The following is a 27,392-nucleotide window of genomic DNA, read 5'->3' as shown; positions in this document are numbered from 1 at the left end:
ACCACTTTATGGCTGAGCCATTGTTGCTCCTAGAAGTTTCCACTTCAGAATAACATCACTTACATTTGACCAGGGCATCTCTAGCAGGGCAGAAATTTGACTAACTGACTTGTTGGGAAGGTGGCATCCTATGACAGTGCTGATTTGAAAGTGACTAAGCTCTTCAGTAAGCCCATTCTACTGCCAGTGTTTGTCTATGAAGATTAGATTGCTGTGTGCATGACTTTATACACCTGTCAGCAACGGGTGTGGCTGAAAATAGCCGAATCCACTAATTTGAAGCGGTATCCACATACTTTTGTATATATAATGCACTTGGCATTACTAAAAACAGTGTGGCTAATCGTCAAGTACCTTTACTAATTAAGTGTGGAGCAGATGATGTGTATCAAAACAGTAGCAGGTTCAATCCAGCGGATAATTGCATTAATTGATTAGTTCAACCCCGGAGGATCGAGACACGTCGGGCAGCAACCGCCTCACAAATCACATCCTAAAATACTGATGAGGAGCTTCATAAAAATGACTAGCTGTAGAATACACACACACATGATGTAGGATCTTAATTTGTGTCAGTTTGCTTCAGGAGGAAAATAGTCCTGCAGTATTAGGAAATGTGAATTATTATGTGGATTATAATTCATGGGCATTTTTGTAGGGGTTGATACATTTTTCAAAGTGAAAATAATAAACTTCAGGAGCCTTTGTAAACATCAAACGCACTAAGAGTTATCCTGCAACAGGATGATCAAATTAAGATCCTACATCTGTAGCCAATCACACTCACACTCACACACATGCACAAACCCACACACACAAGAAACCTTAGTCACTCACATTGAGAAACACATGCAAGGATCCTCATCGACAGCTAGCAACGCCCTTTACCGCAAAGACCCCCTCTGGCAATGAAGCCTTCGTCCGAGCAATATCTGCCACCATAAATAGGGATTAGCTCCTTGCTAATGAAGGGCAATCTGGTGGTGGTCTTAGAGAGCGCCAAAAGGAAGCACCCTGTTTCCCTCCCTGACAATTACTCAGCGCTGCCGGCGATTAGGACTGCTGGGAAACGCCTGGAGAATGCTGAAAGGTGCGTCCGTTTCTATCTCAGGCTGATACAGAGACTTTTTTTATTACAAGCTGGCTTGACTACTGTAATGCTTTCCTGTCTGGTCTACCCAAGAAAGCCATTGGTCAGCTGCAAAACATACAGAATGCTGCAGCGTGGGTACTGGCCAAGACCAGACTGAGAGCACACATTACACCAGTTTGAAAGTCAATCAATCAATCACATTTATTTATAAAGCTCTTTTTTACATCAGCCGAAGTCACAAAGTGCTATACAGAAACCCAGCCTAAAACCGCAAACAGCAAGCAACGCAGATATAGAAGCAGGGTGGCTAGAAAAAACTCCCTAGAAGGGCAGGAATCTAGGAAGAAACCTAGAGAGGAACCAGGCTCTGAGGGGTGGCCAGTCCTCTTCCGGATGTGCCGGGTCAAGATTATAACAGTACATGGCCAAGATGTTCAAATGTACATAGATGACCAGCAGGGTCAAATAGTAACAATGGCTGCCTGTGAGTTTTAGAATACATTTGAAGATTCTTCTATTGGTTTTAAATCAATCCATGATTGTGCATCAAATCAAATCAAATTGTATTTGTCACACGTGCTGAATACAACAGGCAGTGGTGGTTCTAGCTTGTATGGCTCCATGGGTGAATCCCCCTTCAGCCCCTACACTACTGCACTTCAAACAAGAAACACACAAACTAAATTGCACAATTGCCATCCAAAGTCTCTCAAATGAGGAGCTGACAGAACAATGTGAGGCTGAGGTTGCAGCATCAACAACGACATTAAAAATGGTCACCTCCAGGTTCTTCAGGGCATCACTCAAAGGCTCATCAAATGATTCGTATGAAAAGTGAACGCTTTGTGGACCTCAGCTTTTTTTGTTGTAGAACGGACTACATTCATACCCTCGCAAATATCCTTGCCTGACGTTTGTGCAGTCATAAAGCCAGTTGCTCTGTAGTTGCTGAGACCTCTCTATAGAGGTTGTGGACTCGAGTCACATGACTCGGACTCGAGTCAGACTCGAGTCACAAATATGATGACTTGCAACTCGACTTTAACACCAATGACTCGTGACTTAACTTGGACTTGAGCCTTTTGACTCGAACTGACTTGATGTCCTCCACAAGCCCAAATATGAAAAATAATGCTATTTAAAAAAGTGTGCAGCGGATCAACTCTTCATTTAACAGATTACAGTTTGAATCGGACAGCAGCCAATCACATTGTGCCAGCGGAGAAAATGTTGCCCGTGGCAGTGCAGAGGAACGTCGGCGGGTGAATTCAGATGGAGCCCTTGGAAAGATGAAAATTATTATTTTCAGATATAAAGACTACGCTGTAGTCAACAAAAAATGGATTGCAACTTGCAAAACATGCAGGACGGAGGAGCAACTTCCAACTCTGTTCGACATTTGAAGCTGCACAAAGAACGGTAAGTCGTGGCTAATATAGCCGACAGCTATATATAACTTTGCTAGTGTAGCATGTAGGCTAATGTAACGTTAAATCAATGAGCCTCCACACAGTCAGCCAGTACGGGAATGGGATCATTGCACCCAAGATTGAGCTACAACTGGCTAGGCAGTTGGTAGCCTAAATCCTGCCTGATGTTACTGCTGTTTCTAAAAACCATTGACATATGTAACCTACTGTGTGTGTGTGTGTGTGTGTGTGTGTGTGTGTGTGTGTGTGTGTGTGTGTGTGTGTGTGTGTGTGTGTGTGTGTGTGTGTGTGTGTGTGTGTGTGTGTGTGTGTGTGTGTGTGTGTGTGTGTGTGTGTGTGTGTGTGTGTGTGTGTGTGTGTGTGTGTGTGTGGTGTGTTGGGCGATTGTGTACAAGCCTACATCGCCAGATCGCCGCTCAATTATTTTTTTACATGCTTACCTCTTGCAGATTTCACCAATACCAGATAAACAAAAGTGCCACAAGTGAACCACAACAGTCTCCAATCTCACAGTTCATGGAGACCCATGTAGAGCAGTACAGCATGAATCATCCACAGCAGAAAGCTATCAACATGGCAATACTGTCCGACCTGGTTATCGATTGCAACTTGCCTCTGTCTATTGTGGAAAACAAGAGTTTGTCACTTTCTGTCAGTGGTTGACAGTAAGTACAGCCCAGTGTGTCGTAGAACATTGACATCAAAAGTAGAGCTACAGAGAGACGTTCAAAACTGAAAACTCAGTTGAGCAATACAGACCATGTTTCAGTCACCGTGGACATTTGGTCCGACCGAAAGATGAGGGGGTTCCTTGGTGTCACTGTGCACTGTATGGAGAAAGATGAGGGGGTTCCTGGGTGTCACTGTGCACTGTATGGAGAAAGATGAGGGGGTTCCTGGGTGTCACTGTGCACTGTATGGAGAAAGATGGAGAGAGGATACAGCTCAAGTCCAATCTCTTGGCCTGTGACCGCTTCAAAGGCCCACACAGGGACGAAAGAATCTGTGAGAAATTTGAGGCCATATGTGGTGAGTACAGCATTGAAGATAAATTGGACTATATCATTAGTGACAATGCTGCCAACATGAGAAAAGCATTCACGGTGTGCTTCCCCATTGAACAAGAAGAGGAAGTACATGACGTACAGTAGATCACCTTGATGACCCAGATCTCTGGAATGACCTAACACTGGAAGACCAGCAAACAGTGGATGCTGCTATTGCAAAAAAAACTGTGCTTGCAAGTGTTTTGCCCACACTCTCCAGCTGGTGGTGGGAGATGGCTTGAAAGAAACAAAAGTGATGACTCCTTCTCTTTCAAAGTTATCAAAAATCAGCTCACTGCTGCATACAAGCACAACATTAAAATAGGTGTTTGAGGCTGAGTTTGGGGAAAGAGGCATCCCTGCTGCTGTCAACACAAGATGGAACTCAACACTGAGACAAGTGAAGGCAGATATCCAACGTGACCATCTAAAGCTCAGGCATGTTCTAGAAAAGGCTGGGCACAAGGAGTTGTTGTTCACAATACAGGAGTTGAATAAGTTGAAGGAGTTGGTAGACATACTGAAGCCATTTGGAGAAGCAACAGATTTGACACGGAGAGAAGATAGTCACAGTCAGTTCTGTTGTTCCCTCGGTCCTGTCCCTGAATCACCACCTGGAGCAGCGGAAGCCTCAAGTCCATTTCCTGAGCGGCGTGGTCAGAAGTCTCCAGGCATCCTTGAACAAACGATTTATTGGAATCTTCATCAATGTGAAAACGGCCTGGACACAAGATGGAATCACTGCCCCCTTTTCAGATCCAGTCTATCTCAAAGCAGCTGCCTTGGATCCGGCTTTTTCTCTGAAGTGGGTGGAGCACCATGTGCTGGTCAAGGAGGAGGTCAAGGAGGAGGTGGCACAAAGAGTGAAAGGTCCATATTATTGAGTTTAATGTAACCTTTTCTCATAATTTAATCCAATTGACTGCAACAATAATACTTCTTCAGCACATGGTGCTCCACCCACTCTAGTGGTGTGGGGGCTGTGCTTTGGCAAAGTGGGTGGGGTTATATCCTTCCTGTTTGGCCCTGTCCGGGGGTGTCCTCAGATGGGGCCACAGTGTCTCCTGACCCCTCCTGTCTCAGCCTCCAGTATTTATGCTGCAGTAGTTTATGTGTCGGGGGGCTGGGGTCAGTTTGTTATATCTGGAGTACTTCTCCTGTCCTATTCGGTGTCCTGTGTGAATCTAAGTGTGCGTTCTCTAATTCTCTCCTTCTCTCTTTCTTTCTCTCTCTCGGAGGACCTGAGCCCTAGGACCATGCCCCAGGACTACCTGACATGATGACTCCTTGCTGTCCCCAGTCCACCTGGCCATGCTGCTGTTCCAGTTTCAACTGACCTGAGCCCTAGGACGATGCCCCAGGACTACCTGACATGATGACTCCTTGCTGTCCCCAGTCCACCTGGCCATGCTGCTGCTCCAGTTTCAACTTCCACCAGACTGTGCTGCTGCTCCAGTTTCAACTGTTCTGCCTTATTATTATTCGACCATGCTGGTCATTTATGAACATTTGAACATCTTGGCCATGTTCTGTTATAATCTCCACCCGGCACAGCCAGAAGAGGACTGGCCACCCCACATAGCCTGGTTCCTCTCTAGGTTTCTTCCTAGGTTTTGGCCTTTCTAGGGAGTTTTTCCTAGCCACCGTGCTTCTACACCTGCATTGCTTGCTGTTTGAGGTTTTAGGCTGGGTTTCTGTACAGCACTTTGAGATATCAGCTGATGTACGAAGGGCTATATAAATAAATTTGATTTGATTGATTTGATTTAACCCACTGCATCACCAATGCTCCAATACAGGCCTTTCTGTTTCTGCTTTTACATGTTTTGCCAGAACTGATTCTGCAAAATGCTACAGGGACTGAGCAAGCTGTGCCTCTTGTTGATGAGGAAGAGCGAGAGGACCATAGACAAGAATAGACAAGAAGAAGGGCTGTTTGCAGCACACTGTAAGAGGCAGAAGAAAGCTGTTGGGACCACTCCAGCACTACAGCTAAGTCACTACCTTGACATATGCGAAGGACAGAATGCGCTCTTGTTCTGAGCAATGAACATGAAGGCTCTTCCTTCACTGTCCCGAGCGGCCATCAGGGTCTAGGCAGTGCCTGCCTCCAGTGCTCCGGTGGAGATTGCCTTCAGCCAGGGTGGCATCGTACTGCGGTCTCATCGTGCACAAATGACTGACAGACTTTTTTATCGAATTTGGTCTTTTGCAAATTCAATGCATCACAGGGCCCTGAGATAAGAGAAGAAAATGAAACTGTTTATGCATTACACACACACACACACACACACACACACACACACACACACACACACACACACACACACACACGTAGTTCAGGTTTTATCTCCCATCTTTGGGATCTGTATTTTTTTCTCAGACATTCAGGCCAGTGTTCAAATTGTAGTCCTACTTGAAGTTCGGTAGCAGTTGTTTTGATGTACCTTTTAATAAATGATTGTAACTTTATGGCAGGATTGATTTAGGTGTCTAGAGTATATCTAGAGAGAGAGAGAGAGAGCACTACAATATTTAGTTTTTGTTGTCATATTGATGTGTCTTTCTCATGGCTACCCATGTATTTCCATGTAAATATAACGTTTATTTGGAAAGTAATAAAAATATATATTTTTAAAAGCATTCATGATTTGTGTAAATGTAATATACTAACACTTACTCTTGTTTAAAAAAATGAAATGGTATTACATTTGGTGAAGAGCACATTAGGACTCAAAGTTTAGGACTTGAGACTTGACTTGGGACTTGAGTGCTAAGACTTGAGACTTACTTGTGACTTGAGTGCTAAGACTTGAGACTTACTTGTGACTTGTAAAACAATAACTTGTTCCCACCTCTGCCTCTCTCTGTCTTTCTGAGAAGACTGACTGCAACATCCACATGCATACTGGGACACTGCATCAGCTTGCTCACATGTTGGATCTGGCTCAAGATGTCATACCACACCACTGTACAGATGCTGAAGCGGTATCCCACCTTCTCTGACAAGGACTGGACCTCAATCTTTATCACAGGTTCTTTGGTTTGATCCCTCACCTCAATCAGTGCCTCTCTCACCGCTGCTACCTGATACCTCAGTGGCTCAACACTCTCAACTTTACTCTCCCACCTTGTCTCAGTCCACATCTTCAAAGTGATGTCCACATGTTTCTACAGGATGGCCCATCACTGTGTGGAGCCTGAGAACAAGGTGTACAGTTTGTATAAGATGCCAAGGTAACCTGTGGCATCGACAGAACTTTTAGTAGCATCAGCCACAACCAGGTTCAATATGTGAGCACAACATGGCACAAATAGAGCTCTTGGATTCCTTTCCAGGAGTCTGGCTTGGACACCTTTGTTTTTGCCTCTCGTGTTGGCCCCATTATCATAAGACTGTCCTCTGCAGTCCTCAAAAGCTCCTCTAATCTTTTGAGAATCAGGGATGCCAAATGTTGGCCCGTGGACTCCTCTGCCCTCCAAAACCCCCATAAAATGTTCCTTTATGTGGGGCTACACCTTCGGGGACACAATTCTAATCGCAACTGACAACTGTTTCATGTGGCTGACATCTGAGGTGCAATCTAGAATGATAGAGAAGAATTTTGCCAGCTTGATGTCACCTGCCATTATTGAAATGACCTTGCTGCTCCACAAATCAATGAGTTCATTCTGTATTTGGTGGCCAAGGTAGCTGGTGGTGTGACTCGAGGTCCCTTTTTGGACACGGTTAAGGTGCTCTTTCATGACTGGATCAAATTGTGCCATCAGTTCAACCGCTTTGAGGAAATTTCCATTTGATGGGGAGTACAGGGTTTCTGTGTGTCCCCTTAGTGCCAGATTTCTAACTGCCAGAGACTGCACAATAGCAGTCAGACGTATCAACATCTCTCTCCATCTTATCCTCTCAGCCTTCATAAGTGCCATCTCATGTTTATCAATTGTTTCCCCTTTTTTTATCCTCATTGCCAGTTCTTTCCATGTTTTCATGCAGTTTTGGTGTTCTGGACTGCTGTCGTGTGAAGTCAGCACAGAACTTGCATGTTTCCAGTCTGTCAGTCCTGAGTTTGCTAAATTAATTTTCTTAGAAAAGAGTTTGCAGCAGAAGGAGACGAGGCTGTTGTTTCTTTCAGAATACACCAACCAAATTCTAGGGATTGTTTCACCACTCACCAAGGTCTTCCTGAAGTACTGGTGGTGGCAACTTCTTCCATCACTCTCATTCCTTGGGAAAACAAAGTGAGGTGGTACCTTGGTCCTCACTTGGTCCTCTGCAAACTAGTTGCGTCCGAATTCTGTCAGTCAGAACCGAAGGCCTGTCAGGAGGGTCTGTAGACAGTGGTTCATCCTCGGCAGCAGGGTCTGTAGACAGTGGTTCATCCTCAGCAGCAGGGTCTGTAGACTGGTTCATCCTCGGCAGCAGGGTCTGTAGACAGTGGTTCATCCTCAGCAGCAGGGTCTGTAGACAGTGGTTCATCCTCAGCAGCAGGATTTGGTGGGATGCTGCTACAGGCATTTTTAATGGAGAGCACATGGGCAATAGTTTACACATGTTATTCACAGCATTTATAGTGGTGGAACATCCCACATACAAACCCAGTAATAATAAAATCATCATTGTTACCTACAATATGGAAACTTAAAACATTGCAAAAGCGAAATTATTTATTTAGTTTGTGTTATGCAGGGATGCACACATAAACACATATGTGTGTACCCACACACACATGTGCGCGTGCGCACAAACACACCTGAAGAATCCTGCTGGGGAAAAGTGGAAGCAAATGGGTCTTCATCCTCATGCTCAGGCTCAGACAACATTTGTGAAGACACCTGTGTGGGTGAGGAGGTGGATGGCTCCTCATTCTGAGGCTCCAAGATAATTTCTGAAGAGGCCTGTGTGGCTGAGGAGGTAGATGGCTCCTCATCCTGGCCAGTGCCAAAGGGTGCTCCAAAATATTTCAGAAGTGCCCCTGAATTTGCATTGAAAAACAGTATATGAGTCTGACACCCTAAATACATTTGTTGCACAATTAAATATACATGTCATTATGCGCAATTTATAAAATTTTCAGAATAGGAACCAAATGAACCATACAACCTCCTTGGCTAATTCTAAGCATAAGACACCCCAAAAGACTCAATATATCACAAAAGGTGCATAATATAGATGTATTTTAAGTTAGCCTACAACATTGGAAATTCCCCTTACTGAGCTCAGGACCTAGGCAATACAATGACAGAAAAACTTTCTGATGTCACCTCAATGAAAGTGAACTAAATCAATAATGTGCTAGTTTGGTTGTAATCGTTTTGCTGCATTATCATGATGAAACTGTGTGAAATCATATCTAATGTTGTGTAAGCTATTTGGACAGAAAACGGAATACAGTCGCCCCATGTATAATAGCAAAGCAAGCAACATAGGCTAACAAACATAAGTGTTATACTAGCCTATTTCATTACATGCATCGTATTATAAAGAGATGATAGAGCTGCAATACCTTTTATCTTTTATGTGTTTCTCCTCTTCTTCTTTCCTCTCTTTCCTAAACTGGGCACCTGATGGCTTAGACCCTTTCTTATCCATTTGTGTTGATTTGGCACTCGAGCATCAATACATTACCCATCCCTCAACACTGTCAACCAAGAGTCAAGACTAAACCAATTCACCTTGGTGTTGTGCAGACTGCTTTTATATTATTCATAACCATTTCACACAAACCAGAAACAAATTCAGCAATATGTCTGTGAAACTATATGCTCACAGTATTATGAATGAATTGTGGTTTATTACATAGCGTTTCGTAGCGTGACTGATATATCGTACTTTTGAGTGGGAGACCTTTCTAGGCAGTAGGCCTGCCCAGCTCACAAGCTAGAATGAGGGCGCCCACTCCGCCAAGGTTAATTGACCCACAGTCCCACATGGTGACATGATGTCATTGACGTGACGTGCAAATGAGTGACAGAAAACCGATGGCGCAAATGTCACCATTCGATATTCTTTGGTGCGGGAGCCCCGTGCAGTTCCCGGGAAGATGTCGCCCTGGGCGGCTGCAGATGTCGCCCATACCGAAATCCACTACTGACAACGGGTGTAGACCTTACAGTGAAATGCTTACTTACAAGCCCTTAACCAACAATGCAGTTTTAAGAAAATACCAACAAAAAAAGTAAGAGATAAGAATAACAATTCATTAAGAGCAGCAGTAAATAACAGTAGCGGGGCTATACACAGGGGGTACCGGTACAGAGTCAATGTGTGGGGGGCACCGGTGTCGAGGTAATTGAGGTAATATGTATACGTAGGTAGAGTTATTAAAGTGACTATGCATAGATAATAACAGAAGAGCAGCAGCGTAGAAGAGGGGGTAGAAGCTGTTTATAAGCCTCTTGGACCTAGACTTGGCACTCCGGTACCGCTTGCCGTGCGGTAGCAGAGAGAACAGTCTATGACTAGGGTGGTTGGAGTCTTTGACAATTTTTAGGGCCTTCCTCTGACACTGCCTGGTATAGAGGTCCTGGATGGCAGGAAGCTGGTGATGTACTGGTGATGAAGATGGCAGGAAGCCGGTGATGTACTGGGCCGTACGCACTACCCTCTGTAGTGCCTTGTGGTCGGAGGCTGAGCAGTTGCCATACCAGGCAGTGATGCAACCCGTCAGGATGCTCTCGATGATGCAGCTGTAAAACTTTTTGAGGATCTGAGGACCATTGCCAAATCTTTTCAGTCTTCTGAGGGGGAATAGGTTTTGTCGTGCCCTCTTCATGACTGTCTTGCTGTGCTTGGACCATGTTAGTTTGTTAGTTATGAAGACGCCAAGGAACTTGAAGCTCTCAACCTGCTCCACTACAGCCTCGTCGATGAGAATGGGTGCGTGATCGGTCCTCCTTTTCCTGTAGTCCACAATCATTTCCTTTTGTCTTGATCACGTTGAGGGAGAGGTTGTTGTCCTTGCACCACACGGTCAGGTCTCTGACCTCCTCCCTATAGGCTGTCTCATTGTTGTCGGTGATCAGGCCTACCATCAGCAAACTTAATGATGGTGTTGGAGTCGTGCCTGGCCGTGCAGTCATGAGGGAACAGGGAGTACAGGAGGGGACTGAGCATGCACCCCTGAGGGGCCCCCGTGTTGACGATCAGAGTGGCGGATGTGTTGTTACCTACCCTTACCGGATGGGTCCACAGTGTCTCCTGACCCCTCCTGTCTCAGCCTCCAGTATTTATGCTGCAGTAGTTTATGTGTCGGGGGGCTAGGGTCAGTTTGTTATATCTGGAGTACTTCTCCTGTCCTATTCGGTGTCCTGTGTGAATCTAAGTGTGCGTTCTCTAATTCTCTCCTTTTCTCTTTCTTTCTCTCTCTCGGAGGACCTGAGCCCTAGGACCATGCCCCAGGACTACCTGACATGATGACTCCTTGCTGTCCCCAGTCCACCTGGCCGTGCTGCTGCTCCAGTTTCAACTGTTCTGCCTTATTATTATTCGACCATGCTGGTCATTTATGAACATTTGAACATCTTGGCCATGTTCTGTTATAATCTTCACCCGGCACAGCCAAAAGAGGACTGGCCACCCCACATGTGCTCTCTCTAATTCTCTCTTTCTTTCTCTCTCTCGGAGGACCTGAGCCCTAGGACCATGCCCCAGGACTACCTGACATGATGACTCCTTGCTGTCCCCAGTCCACCTGGCCGTGCTGCTGCTCCAGTTTCAACTGTTCTGCCTTATTATTACATCTTGGCCATGTTCTGTTATAATCTCCACCCGGCACAGCCAGAAGAGGACTGGCCACCCCACATAGCCTGGTTCCTCTCTAGGTTTCTTCCTAGGTTTTGGCCTTTCTAGGGAGTTTTTCCTAGCCACCGTGCTTCTACACCTGCATTGCTTGCTGTTTGGGGTTTTAGGCAGGGTTTCTGTACAGCACTTTGAGATATCAGCTGATGTACGAAGGGCTATATAAATAAATTTGATTTGATTTGATTTACCACCCGGGGGCGGCCCGTCAGGAAGTCCAGAATCCAGTTACAGAGGGAGGTGTTTAGTCCCATGGTCCTTAACTTAGTGGTGAGCTTTGAGGGGGCTATGGTATTGAACACTGAGCTGTAGTCAATGAAGAGCATTCTCACATAGGTGTTCCTTTTGTCCAGGTTTGAAATGGCAGTGTGGAGGGCAATAGAGATCGGATCATTTGTGGATCCTTTGGTGCGGTATGGAAATTGGAGTGGGTCTAGGGTTTCTGGGATAATGGTATTGATGTGAGCCATGACCAGCCTTTCAAAGCAATTCATGGCTACTGACGTGAGTGCTACGGGTCGGTAGTCATTTAGGCAGGTTACATTAGTGTTCTTGGGCACAGGGACTATGGTGGCATCCAATATATATCAGACATGTCCTCTGGCCTTTTAACTATCCTAAAGCCTAGGACCAAGAGGCATGGAGAAGCAGCCTGCTATGTAAATAAAGTGTGATTTGAATAAAATCCCTTCCTTCAGCTGTAACATACAGCAACACTCTGAACAAACACACACACACCAATACATATACACATACACACACACTCTCACAATACACACACCACTGATCAATGGGTTCACCCTTCCCCTAATCTCCATCACACACACACTCCACAGCGACCCTACGACGTGACGTGTCAGTGTGGCACCAAAGTCAGGCACCATACACTGAACAACACAGAACAGTTTTACACTTCCCCTACTGCCCCACCCCACCCAACACACACTCTCCTTCACACAACGGTTCGCCCGCCACAACGCCGCCAGTATTTCACATGAAAGCTCCTCTCACATCGCACAAAGCTGCTGAGAAAGCATCATTCATCCTGGCTAGTCGAGCTCTAATGATGATGGGCCTCCCAATTTGGTTCAGCAACATCAACTTAGATTAACCAACGCCGCCTCGCACACATTTGAAGGTTGCCCGCGCCCGTTTTAGGGCAAGCTTTCCATTTGAAACGGGAAACAGCTCTAGCCGCCTCAGCAGGCAGAATAGAAAGCCTGATTACTTTTCAGTGATGTCACACTACACTACATCCATTGTACTTATGCATAAATCATCATCACATTTATTTTAATGCTATTCAAGGCTCTTCTCCATTTTCTTGACATTCTATTTCAAAATAACGTTTTCGCTCTATAATGATCAATTTACTCTGATTATACAAGACAGGGTTGGGCCCAGAACAGTATAAAATAGAATGTGTGCTTTCATTGACAACCCCATGCGCTATCACACAGGCCATCCTCACTCGTAAGCAAGAAAAATGTCTTGCTGCCCCCATCTTCCATACAACAGGACACTTAAGGAGTCCATTGTTCAGTATGACATCCATATTCTCACTGATATGATCAGTGTAAATGAGCTTCCCCGGGGGTTTGAGTGGAACACGTTGCAGTAGGGAGAGGAGGGAAAAGACCCAGATTCACAATGAGGCTAATATTACTGGTTTATGGGCCGTCTGCTGAGGTAAATCGATACAGATAATCTAATTGGCTAACGCTTTAGACACTTCAGATTAGATAAAACAACTGAATTGATCTTACCCAAGCCTCCCTGATCATGGCTCTGTGATCTAACCCAAGCCTCCCTGATCATGGCTCTGGGATCTAACCCAAGCCTCCCTGATCATGGCTCTGTGATCTAACCCAAGCCTCCCTGATCATGGCTCTGTGATCTAACCCAAGCCTTCCTGGTCATGGCTCTGTGATCTAACCCAAGCCTCCCTGATCATGGCTCTGGGATCTAACCCAAGCCTCCCTGGTCATGGCTCTGTGATCTAACCCAAGCCTCCCTGATCATGGCTCTGTGATCTAACCCAAGCCTTCCTGGTCATGGCTCTGTGATCTAACCCAAGCCTTCCTGATCATGGCTCTGGGATCTAACCCAAGTCTGCCTGATCATGGCTCTGGGATCTAACCCAAGCGTGCCTGATCATGGCTCTGGGATCTAACCCAAGCCTCCCTGATCATGGCTCTGGGATCTAACCCAAGCCTGCCTGATCATGGCTCTGGGATCTAACCCAAGCCTGCCTGATCATGGCTCTGGGATCTAACCCAAGCCTCCCTGATCATGGCTCTGGGATCTAACCCAAGCCTCCCTGATCATGGCTCTGGGATCTAACCCAAGCCTGCCTGATCATGGCTCTGGGATCTAACCCAAGCCTGCCTGATCATGGCTCTGGGATCTAACCCAAGCCTGCCTGATCATGGCTCTGGGATCTAACCCAAGCCTGCCTGATCATGGCTCTGGGATCTAACCCAAGCCTGCCTGATCATGGCTCTGGGATCTAACCCAAGCCTCCCTGATCATGGCTCTGTGTCAGAACAAAGTTTTGATGTTATTTAATGGTGAAAAATGAACACTTTTGATGACTGTATTGGCTCAGTGAGAGAGATATCCTCAGTATAAAATGAAGTAAGGTGACATTTTTCTGATGGAGGAATTGGAGCAAGCATCTGTCTCTAACATACAAAATGTCAAGTCCTGTTAGCCTTAACTGAATGCCTGCCTGCTGACGTAGATTTCATTTCACACAGGCGTATGCAGGCTGACGTGCGTGAAGGAACATGAGAGCGCCCACATGCACACAGGGAACGTTTCTCAGCTCAAAACAAAAGTTGTGTGGTTGTTAACATAACAGACACACATACACCTATCACCCCCCCCCCCCCCCCCCCCCCCCCCCCCCCCACCACCACCACCACCACCTACACTTAAACACACAAACACACACAGTGGTGTAATAAAGTACTTAAGTAAAAATACTAGAAAGTACTACTTAAGTAGTTTTTGGGGTATCTGTACTTTACTATGCTATTTTTTTTATTTTTGACAACTTCTACTTCACTACATCCCTAAAGAAAATGTAGTACATTTTTCCTGACGCCCAAAAGTACTTGTTACATTTTAAATGCTTAGCAGGACAGGTAAATGGTCTAATTCACACACTTATCAAGAGAACATCCCTGGTCACCCCTACTGCCTCTGATCTGGCGGACTCACGAAACACATGCTTCATTGGTAAATGATGTCTGAGTGTTGGAGAGTGCACCTAGCTATCCGTAAATTTAAAAAAATAAAAAAAATGGTGCTGTCTGGTTTGCTTAATATAAGGAATTTGAAATTATTTATACTTGTACTTTTACATTTGATTCTTAAGTATATTTTCAAATCAAATAGTTTTAGATTTTTACTCAAGTAGGATTTTGCTGGGTGACTTTCACTTTTACTTTTGTTATTTTCTATTAAGGTATCTTTACTGTTAGTCAAGTACGACAATTGGGTACTTTTTCAACAACTGCACACACGCTCCAACCCCCACACTTTGAACCCATAACAAGTGCACACACAATCTCAATATCTCTCTATTTCTCTCATACACACACACACAGACACAGACACACAGTGAATGCTCCATTGAGAGCTCAACATACAAAGTCTGCTCCCTGCCACCCTATCCTCATCCCTATCCACTGCATTAGCCACAGCCTCTGGAGCAGAGGAGACAATAGAGATTGTGCTTCTTCTTTCAGTTAGCATCGAGCACTGAGAAGAAGGAGGGGTGGGCCAATAGGAACCAGGGAGAACACTGGTGGGGAGAGGATGCCACAGTAGAGCATCCTTAGAACCGCTGCGCTCCAAGAGCCGTCCAGAGGAGAACCCATACACTGGGGTCGCTGGCTCCTCCAAGAGGGAGCAAGAGAGAGGGGTGAGGAGGGGGGGGGGAGGAGTAGAGGGGAGAGGATTGTGAAGCAGAAAAACATTCTGGTGTAGGGTCGTAGTGTGTGACATAGTGGACATAGAGAGTGGTGACTGGCCGTTTAAGTTGGTGGGTGTGATTTACAGATCAGGCGGTGAGTGTGTGGGGTCTATAGACGTTATGGACAATCAGAGACTATGTGGCCTGAAGTTTTCTATGTTCTCTACAAAGTGAATTTGTATGATCTCCTTTGATTGTCCTGTGTATAACCATTACTAGCTACCCTCTTAGCTCAGAAAAGAGAATTTTACATCCATGTAAATGCACTTCCTGGTTTGAATATATGGCTAAATAAAGAAGAACATCATGTCAAATCAGTATGTCTAGATTACTCAACATGTCCCAAGAAAATACTACTGTACATAATTCCACAGTTAGATATGGATTATTATGGTAAGAGTATTAGTTTTAGTAAAATGTCTTGGTTGTAGCTTGGAGGTGACAGGAAAGGCTTGGTAAGGGTAAGAAGCATTATGTATATTTTAAGAGATGAGCATGAGAATGCTTAGAGGGAGGTTTTCCATATTAGCTCCCTCTAAAGTAAACAGTTGGCTCTGAACATTCTGTGACACACACAGGAGCATAGTGACATTAAGAAAGGGTAATTTCAGCTGTCGGCTACGTGAAGGAATTAAGCCATCGCCTTATGGCACACATCTGAGGAGAAATTTAGCTTTTTACACCAATTTGTATCAACAAAATGGAAGGGCAAGGAACTAAACTTCCATCTTCCAACCTAAAAAGGAAATCGTCCATCTCCAGTCCAGAGTTCTATTGCATAGATAAGGGAGAGGAGAGAAAACAGGAGATGCAATCACACTCTTGTGTACTTCCTGGTAAAATAAAGCAAGCTTTCCTCAAATGTCTCAGAGCAAGATAAGATTCTAAAAGTCTCCAGAGGCAGATCTGTTATTTCTGCTGGAGCGTCGAGGCAGCATCCCTGCGCACGGCCAGTCCGACAAAGTGTGCCAGAGCCAGAGTCTGTGAAGCTAAGACTGCGCTGTGGTGCCAGCCTGCCAGTCCCGGGCATAGAGGGGCAAAGTCCCCACCAGTTCACTGTCTCTTACACATTACCACACAACCTAGCTACAGTTGAAGTCGGAAGTTTACATACACCTTGGCCAAATATATTTAAACTCAGTTTTCACAAATCCTGACATTTAAACCTCGTTAAAAAAACTGTTTTAGGTCAGTTAGGACTTTAATTTAAGAATTTTAAGAATGTGAAATATCAGAATAATAGTAGAGAGAATGATTTATTTCAGCTTTTATTTCTTCAATCACATTCTCAGTGGGTCAGAAGTTTACATACACTCAATTAGTATTTGGTAGCATTGCCATTAAATTGTTTAACTTGGGTCAAACATTTTGGGTAGCCTTCCACAATAAGTTGGGTGAATTTTGTCTCATTCCTCCTGACAGAGCTGGTGTACCTGAGTCAGGTTTGTAGGCCTCCTTGCTCGCAAATGCTTTTTCAGTTCTGCTCACAAAAATTATATGGGATTGAGGTCAGGGCTTTGTGATGGCCACTCCAATACCTTGACTTTGTTGTCCTTAAGCCATTTTGCCACAACTTTGGAAGTATGCTTGGGGTCATTGTCCATTTGGAAGACCCATTTGCGACCAAGCTTTAACTTCCTGACTGATGTTTTGAGATGTTGCTTCAATATGTCCACATAATTTTCCATCCTCATGATGACATATATTTTGTGAAGTGTACCAGTCCCTCCTGCAGCAAAGCACCCCCAGAACATGATGATGCCACCCCCATGCTTCACGGTTGAGTGTTCTTTGGCTTGCAAGTCTCCCCCTTTTTCCTCCAAACATAACGATGGTCGTTATGGCCAAACAGTTCCGTTATTGTTTCATCAGACCAGAGGACATTTCTCCAAAAAGTACGATCTTTGTCCCCATGTGCAAACGGTAGTCTGGATTCTTTATGGCACGTTTGGAGCAGTGGCTTCTTCCTTGCTGAGCGGCCTTTCAGGTTATGTCGATATAGGACTCATTTTACTGTGGATATAGATACTTTTGTAACTGTTTCCTCCAGCAAGGTCATTTGCTGTTGTTCTGGGATTGATTTGCACTTTTCACACCAAAGTACGTTCATCTCTAGGAGACAGAACGCATCTCCTTCCTGAGCGGTATGACGGCTGTGTGTTCCCATGGTGTTTATACTTGCGTACTATTGTTTGTACAGATGAACGTGGGACCTTCAGGCATTTGGAAATTGCTTCCAAGGATGAACCAGACTTGTGGAGGCCTACAATTTTTTTCTAAGGTCTTGGATGATTTCTGTTGATTTTCCCATGATGTCAAGCAAAGAGGCACTGAGTTTGAAGGTAGGCCTTGAAATACATCCTCCTTTACACCTCCTCAAATTATGTAAATTAGCCTATCAGAAGCTTCTAAAGCCATGACATAATTTTCTGGAATTTTCCAAGCTGTTTAAAGGCACAGTCAACAGAGGGTATGTAAACTTCTGACTCACTGGAATTGTGATACAGTGAATTATAAGTGAAATCATCTGTAAACAATTGTTGGAAAAACTACATGTGTCATGCACAAAGTAGATGTCCTAACTGACTTGCCAAAACAAAAGCTTGTTAATGTGTGGAGTGGTTGAAAAATGAGTTTTAATTACTCCAACCTAAGTGTATGTCAACTTCTGACTTCAACTGTAACACCCTGTATTTCCCGTTCTCCCTCTGCAAATAGTTCCGCTTCCCTGCCCGACACGCCGGGGCTGGTGCTCTTTCATTTAGAGCCAGAGATAAGGGTAGGCGAGAGGATATTACTTGTGGGGAGACACTAACTGAATTGGCTCCAGCGGGTCAAACACACCTAAATGACAGCTCACCCAGGACCCAGCAGGCATTTATCTAACTCGGAGGAGAAGCCATGGCTTGTCTGATGGGGTCGGGAAGTGTAGGGAAGACTGACTGACTGCTGGCTGGGTGTGTGTGTGGGGGCGGATGAAAATGATTAAATACATTGTGTGTTGCAGGGCCAGGGGCAGAAGCGGGGTTGCAAAACAAAGCATGCTCTCGTCTTTCGCCACGATCATGTGAACCCATACGATGTGTGGGAAGGGGAGTAAACAAATCAACACGGATATGACCCACTGCTAGGGCATTCAGAGGGCATGCGATGGAAGGAAGGAGGAGGTGGAGAGAGAGAGAGAGAGAGAGAGGTACACAGAGTGGTCTTCTTATATCTTATTTTCATTGAACACTTTAAGCCTTACTTTTTCCATTTCAGTCTCAGCTCTGGAGAAACAACATAGGGTTAGCAGTGCTAGCGCCTGGTTAATAGCCATTAGCAAACCATTGGCACACAAAGAACACACTAAAAACACTGCAGACTTGAACATAAGACCCATGAATGGCTGTCATAAGCCCTGCGGTCACCCCCTACATTGACTGGCACGTGTGTGCTACAGTGGTTGCTATTCTTCTCAGTTGAGGCTTGCATTTCATACAAAAACATTGGTTTAGCCTCCACTTTTCTATCCATCTGAAAGAGGCCCGATTTGAAATGTTATTGGTGAGTTTGCCACACTTCTCAGATGGCACCAGGAGACTGAATGAAATGTATTTCTAGTCGATTGACTGAAGAAAGACATCGGCCCTTTGATCGGGCCTCTGGGGAACCCAGCAACCCAGGTCCTATGTCGCATGCTTGGCTTGAGAGATCACCTCCTGCTCCCTCTCCCCCCTCTCCTCCACTCTCCCTCCCTCCCTCTCTCTCTCTCTCTCTCTCTCTCTCTCTCTCTCTCTCTCTCTCTCTCTCTCTCTCTCTCTCTCTCTCTCTCTCTCTCTCTCTCTCTCTCTCTCTCTCTCTCTCTCTCTCCCTCTCTCCCCCTCTCCTCCACTCTCCCTCTCTCTCTCTCTCTCCCCCTCTCCTCCACTCTCTCTCTCTCTCTCTCTCGCTCTCTCGCTCTCTCTCTCTCTCCCTCTCTCCCCCTCTCCTCCACTCCCCCTCTCCTCCACTCTCCCTCTCTCCCCCTCTCCCTCTCTCCCCCTCTCTCCCTCTCCCTCCCTCTCTCCCTATCTCCCCCTCTCCTCCACTCTCCCTCTCTCCCTCTCTCCTCCACTCTCCCTCTCTCTCCCTCTCTCTCCCTCTCCTCCACTCTCCCTCTCTCTCTCTCCCTTAACATCGCACCCTTTGAGAGGTTAGGACTTCAGATAAACATGGATGAAATCACTATGGAGGGGAAAACAACATAAAACTTCCTCATCTTTGAAGCTAGATCTGCAATCTCTCCACACACCAAAAAACTGAAATCGGTCGCTTGTGATTAATTACCCAGTGGTGAAGACGTGATTGACGTGGCTGCAGATTCGGCGTCTCCGTGGAATCAGGCCAACGCGTCTCTTCCTAGGGGAGGGCCAGTCGCTGGCACGTGGGGGTCCAATGGCGCTCTCCTTCTCTCCTCAGAGGGTGGACCTATGAGGGGAAGTGAGGAGGGTCAGAGAGGCACATCAAACATCTGTCATTTTGGCATTTTTAATTATTGGATTTGGGCAGCGTGCCAATGGAGAAGCCCTCCTATCAAAACCAATGACATACAGACATGCAAAAGCATGCTTTTCTATGTGTTCAGTCTTTAATTGTATGAGAGAGAGAGAGAGAGAGAGAGAGAGAGAGAGAGAGAGAGAGAGAGAGAGAGAGAGAGAGAGAGAGAGAGAGAGAGAGAGAGAGAGAGAGACTGGATAGGTGCAGTGAAATGTGTTGTTTTACAGGGTCAGCTATAGTAGTACGGTGCCCCAGGAGTAAATGATGGTTAAGTGCCTTGCTCAAGGAAGAGAGAGAGACTGGCTCCACCAGTCCCATCATCCCGTTATAGGGTGTTTCTTATCAGCAGCCAGCACGCGCCCCCCTCCTCATACTGGCTGCTGGGGAGCTGAACACTGAGCCCTGGCTGTCAGTAGGAAACAGAGAAACAGAGAGGCGGATAGGGGAAGAATGCCAATGAGCGTGGTCCCCTGGCCGAGCCAGCTCTGAGATTTCATTACTCCCCCAGACGGGGATATAGCGCTAGCCTGTGGAGCACTTCGACCCGTTCCAAGTCTGATAGCCATGTTAACATGCAACAGGAGCCCTCTCCTTACTCGCCTTAACACACGCCCACCGCCCCCAGACGACCGACCTTTACAAACATCGATAACTGCACAAATCCCATTTGATTTGGCCCCTACTTGAAGGTTTGGGGGTAAAATGCCTGGAAACGACGGCTAAGAGGGAGATAAGAGATATACTTTGGGGGAGGTTAGGCAGTTACCAGGTCTGTGTTAAGGTGTGTCGAGCTCTCTAATACATCTGTGTGGGGAAGAAAGGTTAGAGGTGACCAAAATTGAGTGCACTCCCAAAGAGTTCAAACAGAGCCATAAATGTTTCATGCACAGCTGGCAGCTGGCAGCTAGCAGCCCGGCAGAAACAGGTGAGTGAGATGAGCTATTTTCAAAGCTGTATTAAAGTTTTAGGTGGAAGAAAAGAAGGTGTTTCTGTTCAGAATCCTTGTCTTCCTCTCCAACTTTGCACATTCTATCTTCTATTATCTGCCGTGTTTGGAGACATGTCATAATGTTCCATACCTCAGACTTGGCAAAATGCTAACTAGCAGCAGAGACCCTCTCAAGAGTCGGGGAGAGAAATCAAGAAGATAGCTCACACTGGTTGTCACTTAACTCTGAGTGACAAGAAGCAGGGAAGCTTTCATTTTCCAATCTCCCCCAAAGAATCACCCCTAGAACATCTATTATTTAAAAAAAAAATTTAACATTTCATTGGAACAAATGAAATCTCTCTTTAGTAACACTGGTATTATACATATTTAATCAAGGACGCCTGATCCGATTATAAATCTTTGAAAAACAAACCCATGGCTGATATCGATGAACTACTACACACACCCACAGTAATAATGACCAGAGGTGGGAAGTGAAGGAAAGAGGGAATGACAGGGAGAGAAGAAGACAGGGAGGGAAAATGAGAGAGAGAAGCAGGAGTAGAGTAAGGCAATACACACTTTAAAACGTCCCTCTATCCCCTGTCCTCTACATTACTGGATGTCTTCTCTTTACCCTCATATCTCCACTCCCCCACCACTCACCATCAATCCATCCATCACCCAGTGCCCCTGAGCGTTTAGCTGACTAAAATCGGCGTAACATGTTTTAAAAGATACCATCTGGGCACCCTTTCAAATAGCAGGAGGAAGAGGGCCGAGGATGTCAACGCATCCATCAACTAGTTGGACCAAAGAACATGTGGCTGAGAGAGCCTGGAGAGAGGCGCAACAGTAAAAACCACTCAGGCAACCCACCGGACGCCCTATTCCCTCCACCAGGAAGAGGCCTCAGAGTTCAGTCACGAACCGAGGAGACAGAGTCACTAGTCGCTTTGGATAGGACACCACGCTGAAGTGGCTTCTTTCACAACACAACGCCAATTCATCATCCACACTGTTAACCCCCCTGTCACTTCCCCTCTGCCCGGATAATGAAGTGTTTTGTCACTGGAAATTGGTGTCCGTTCATTCAGATAAGCTTCAACAACGTTCCGGGAGCATGAAATAGCTTGTGATGGGGGTCGGGGTGACGTGTAGGGTTGACTTGATTGAATCAGTCCTTTTGGGAGTGTTGGTATGGGGCAAATTCATTGGAATTCAATCACTTTTTGACAGCATCCTTTTTAATACAAACAAAACCTTCCATACATGTTTGCCCATGGAAGAAGGGTGAAGTGACTTTTTGGACCTGAATGCCCCCCCAAAAATACCGGGCAAGTCAGCTAAGAACAAATTCTTATTGACCATGACGACCTACACTGGCCAAATAACGCTGGGTCAATTATGCGCCGTATTAGACTCCAATCACGGCCGTTTGTTATTGTTTAAACATTTATTTATTTATTTCACCTTTATTTAACCAGGTAGTCTAGTTGAGAACAAGTTCTCATTTATAACTGCGACCTGGCCAAGAATAAAGCAAAGCAGTTCGACACATACAACAACACAGAATTACACACGGAATAAACAAACATACAGTCAATAATACAGTAGAAAAAAATCTATATACAGTGTGTGAAAATGAGGTAAGTTAAGGGAGGTAAGGCAATAAATAGGCCATGGTGGCGAAGTAATTACAATATATCAAAACACTGGAGTGATTGATGTGCAGAAGATGAATGTGCAAGTAGAGATACTGGGGTGCAAAGGAGCAAGATAAATAAATAAATAAATAAAGTATGGGGATGAGGTAGTTGGATGGGCTATGTACAGGTGCAGTGATCTGTGAGCTGCTCTGACAGCTGGTGCTTAAAGCTAGTGAGGGAGATATGAGTCTCCAGCTTCAGTGATTTTTGCAGTTCATTCCAGTTATCGTTCCAATTATACCACCTGGATTCGAATCAGAGTGATGCCTCAAGAACTGAGATACAGTGCCTTAGACCGATGCGCCACTCATGGGCGCAAATATTTTACATTCAAGAGATAAAGGTGCTTAAAGTTGACCCATTTTACATACCTCGCCATACCATGAGACAAACATGTCTTCATCACTGGAAAATATAATAGGTTTGAGTTTGATATAATTTAAAAGTTTTTTTGTTACCATATCTTGGAGAAAAGAAAATTCTACAAATTGTCATTTTGAAACCTTCAATTGTCAAAACAATCTCCACATGTTTTCATATTCACATACAGTATGTTGTAGCTTAAACAATTTCGCATAATCTGAGGTTTTGTGTTGTGCCCGCCATCGGTTGAGACACAACATGCTCTTGTAAAATAAGGTCTAAGTTACAACATATGTGAATATAAAAAAATGACAGTTAATGCGCTTTTAGATAACTGAAGTTAAATGTACAAAAAAAAAGTCATACTTTTAAAAATAATAATTTGCAAAAAGTTGTTTGTAAACTTATTTTCAACCGTTTATATTTTCCAGTGATGACGATATGGATGGCTCATGGTATGGTGGGGCATGTAAAATAGGTAAACCTAGAGCACCTTAATCTCTTGAATGTTTTGGCATTCAAGAGAAAAAAGTCCCTCTGTAACGAGTGCGCTGAGAGTCGGGAAGCAAGTTCAGGGAGTGTTTTCATAAATAAACCAAACCAAAAACACGAAACACAAACAACGCACCGACATGAAAACAGAGTCAATAACACCTGAGGAAAGAACCAAGGGGAGTGACAGATATAGGGAAGATAATCAAGGAGGTGATGGAGTACAGGTGAGTGTCATGAGGCACTGGTGCGTGAGACGATGGTAACAGGTGTGCGGGATAATCAGCAGCCTGATGACCTAGAGGCCGGAGAGGGAGTATACGTGACAGTATCCCCTCCCCTCCAGCCGCAGGACGCCGGCAAAGGCGACCCCTGCTGATGTGCGGGAACCTGTCACGCCAGCTGAGGCACGGGAACCTGTCGAGTAAGCTGGGTGTGCGAGGAACCTGACAGACCGTTTGAAGCAGGGGAGTCTGGCAATCCAGTGGTGGCATGAAAGCCTGGCGATCCGGCTGAGGCAGGGGAGCCTGGCGAGTCGGCTGAGGCATGAAAGCCTGACGAGCCGGCTGAGGCATGAAAGCCTGACGAGTCGGCTGAGGCAGGGGAGCCTGGCGATCCGGCTGAGGCATGAGAGCCTGTAGCGGTTCCCGGACCCAACGTCATTTACTCTGACACAAAAAAAAAGGCACTCCCTGATGCTTCCCTAGGTGAGGTGTTATTCTGTAACGGGTGCGCTCAGAGTCGGGAAGCAAGTTCAGGGAGTGAGTGTTTTAATAAATAAACGAAATAGAAGATAATCAAGGAGGTGATGGAGTCCAGGTGAGTGTCATGAGGCGCTGGTGCGCGAGACGATGGTGACAGGTGTGCGGGATAATCAACACCCTGATGACCTAGAGGCCGGAGAGGGAGTATACGTGAAAATCTGAGCATTTCTACCATGGGCAAATATGGATGGAAGGTTTCATTCAAATCAAAAAGAGTGCTGTCAAAAAGTGATTGAATTCAAATTAATTTAGTGGGCTATTACACAGAGGCCACAACAATAACAACAAGTAAAAACCTGACCAGCACACAGACAGCAGGGAGACATGAGCACCTGGCCTGATGTAGGAGAGGGATCACACTCACACACACACACACACACAAACTGAGTGTGCTCCAATGCTCTTTTTGACAGTGAGAGAGCCTGTGATTTCTGATCATACAGCAGAATTTATGTAGACAGAGCAGCCTCGCTTCAGAGAAAAAGAGAGAAAAAGATAGAGAGAAGAAACAGAGATGAAGAACAGAGAGAGAAAGAAGCAGCAGCAGCTCTGGCCCAGCCCTTCCCATTAAGACGGGCTGTGTGAAATGAGAGCTGAAGCACCGGGAGAGCCTGCTGTCAGCCTCACTTAGTCCAGCCCACGTCAATGGTCCCATGGCAGGCCCCAGCCTCACAGCAGTGGTCCCATGGCAGGCCCCAGCCTCACAGCAGTGTGCTAACATAATAATACACACCTTAGCCACAGCTACAGTACACTAGCTAGGCCTGGATGAGCCATAAATGTACACACTAGTGTTACAGCACTACGGTTTATTTTAAAATCACTTCATCAGTACATTTGTTCAATTGATTTAGTTGATATTACAACAAGGAATCAATACTTCATCCAACATTTAAGATGGCAGTGTCTATCGTTACCTAATTGCAGGTATACTCCGGGCAATTTAGGTTATAAAGGAATGGGGTCCTTATTGTAGGATCAAGAGGTAGAGCGTAATGATATAATATATATACAGTATTTGGTTGTGGTCTGTAGACATGGGGGAAGCTTAGTTCCCTATCTTTATCTACTTACTTCGTTAGCCAACTTGATGTCATGCCAAACAACTTGATGAATGTACTTTATAAACACTCAGGCTACAATTTATCCACCCACACAACTATTTATCTAACACATAATTCAAAAACATATGCTCTAAACAAGAAGTGACTACAACTACATACACCAGTAGTAAGTCCATAGAGAACTGGAGGGAGCATCTGACCCTGTGTCTTAACCTTTCTTATCCACAGCAGTCAGAGAAGAGAGGGAGATAATGCCAAAGAAAGAAATGGCCCCTCTAGCGTAACGGGCAGTATTGTGCCCAGCAAGGTGGCATCTCAGGAAGCCATCTTCATTACTGTGTCCTTGCTTCCCTCTCGCCAACCTCATCACCACGGTTACATTATTCATGCTCACACATGGCAGGGACCCTGCCCAAGGAGGTTAAGTGAGGATTTTTCAGCCACTCAGGGGTAGGTATGTGTGTGTGTGTCTGCCCTTATTCCTTATGCGTGCTGTGTTGCATCTTTCTTCGCCACATGCCTCCAGGATCACCTTGAGTGGGCACGGTGCCGGGAGTGTCAGGGTCTGCTGCTGAAGCTACTGCCACACAGCATAACAAGCCAGTAGGACACTTTGCCTGAACCCTGGGCAGTTCAACTTCCAAATGGGAGGGAGACATTTTGAATGCTGTACATGGGGGGGGGGGTTAAGTGTTTTGATGGCTTGCAGGTCATCTTATCTGGCAATGAACCCAGGCTGTAGTGTAGATAACCCAGGCTGTAGTGTAGATAACCCAGGCTGTAGTGTATATGACCCAGGCTGTAGTGTATATGACCCAGGCTGTAGTGTATATAACCCAGACTGTAGTGTAGATAACCCAGACTGTAGTGTATAGACCCCAGGCTGTAGTGTATATAACCCAGGCTGTAGTGTATATAACCCAGACTGTAGTGTATAGACCCCAGGCTGTAGTGTATATAACCCAGGCTGTTGTGTAGATAACCCAGGCTGTAGTGTAGATAACCCAGGCTGTAGTGTATATAACCCAGACTATAGTGTAGATAACCCAGACTGTAGTGTATATAACCCAGACTGTAGTGTAGATAACCCAGACTGTAGTGTATATAACCCAGACTGTAGTGTATATAACCCAGACTGTAGTGTATATCACCCAGACTGTAGTGTATATAACCCAGACTGTAGTGTATATAACCCAGACTGTAGTGTCGATAACCTAGACTGTAGTATATATAACCCAGGCTGTAGTGTATATAACCCAGACTGTAGTGTATATAACCCAGACTGTAGTGTATATAACCCAGGCTGTAGTTGTCAAGGATCCCTCTGGAACTGTGTTATTACTCACACCTGGTCCCCATCCCCATTGATTAGTAATTTAATGAATGTGCCCTTTGTTCACCATTGTCGTGCCGATTATTGTTACAATGTCCGTTGGTCGTGTGAGTACCTGTTCTGTGTTGTTTTGGCTTTCGTGCCACTGGTATTGTGCAGATGATTACGGGTTTGGTCCCGTGTGGTATCATTGTGCGCCCCATGTATTTATTCGAGGTACTCCAAGATATTTTGTTTGGGTTTCAACCCTGTGTGTTGTATACGTGTTTGTTTGGTCTTTGTCCCCGTGCCTTTACATAGCATGCTGTAATTTGGGTCAATTAAAACCCCTATTGCGCATTCCTGCGCCTGTCTCCCGATCCCTTATACCAGCGTGACAGTAGTGCATATAACCCAGGCTGTAGTGTATATAACCCTGTAGTAGGCTGTAGTGTATATATACACCTGTTCTGAAAGAGCCCAGGCTGTACTGTATATGCACACCCAGGGGGATGCAGAGAGATACTGGCAGTGTCCCAAATGTCACTCTATTCCCATAGTGCACCCACAGGGCTCTGGTCAAAAGTAGCACACTATGTGGAGAATAGGGTGTCATTTGGGACACATTGGCTGTATCTAGCAGCATGTACTCAGCAGCTCCTGCTGATATCTCATCTTTAAGCTCCAGAAGCCACAAAACGTTATGGCTATTCATGAATAATTATGATGACACCCTGTGTCATTTCTCCTTAAGATCATCCATCTTTGATTCCAATGCCCATAAACACCACCATTAAATCTGCTTTAAACTACTTTTAAAGTGCTTCTATGACACAGCAGGAGATTGAGCACCGTTTTAACTGAGCATCAGCAACCCATTTAGCTTGCAA

General features: G+C 45.3%; 1 protein-coding gene across 1 annotated transcript in view; it reads right to left on the bottom strand.

Annotated features, from left to right (window-relative positions):
* The window catches only part of drp2 (dystrophin related protein 2), a 154,801-nt gene extending 135,022 nt beyond the window's left edge, over positions 1–19,779 (bottom strand). The window contains exon 1 of the mRNA XM_020509411.2: positions 19,658–19,779. The gene's annotated coding sequence lies outside the window, so the exon portion shown is untranslated. The remainder of the gene's footprint in view (positions 1–19,657) is intronic.
* Between the last annotated feature and the right edge of the window lie 7,613 nt (positions 19,780–27,392).

Source organism: Oncorhynchus kisutch, linkage group LG19 (assembly GCF_002021735.2).
Source record: "Oncorhynchus kisutch isolate 150728-3 linkage group LG19, Okis_V2, whole genome shotgun sequence".
Classification (NCBI taxonomy): Eukaryota; Metazoa; Chordata; class Actinopteri; order Salmoniformes; family Salmonidae; genus Oncorhynchus; species Oncorhynchus kisutch.
Note: the sequence above shows the minus strand (reverse complement) of the source record. Positions and strands in the feature narration are given on the sequence as shown.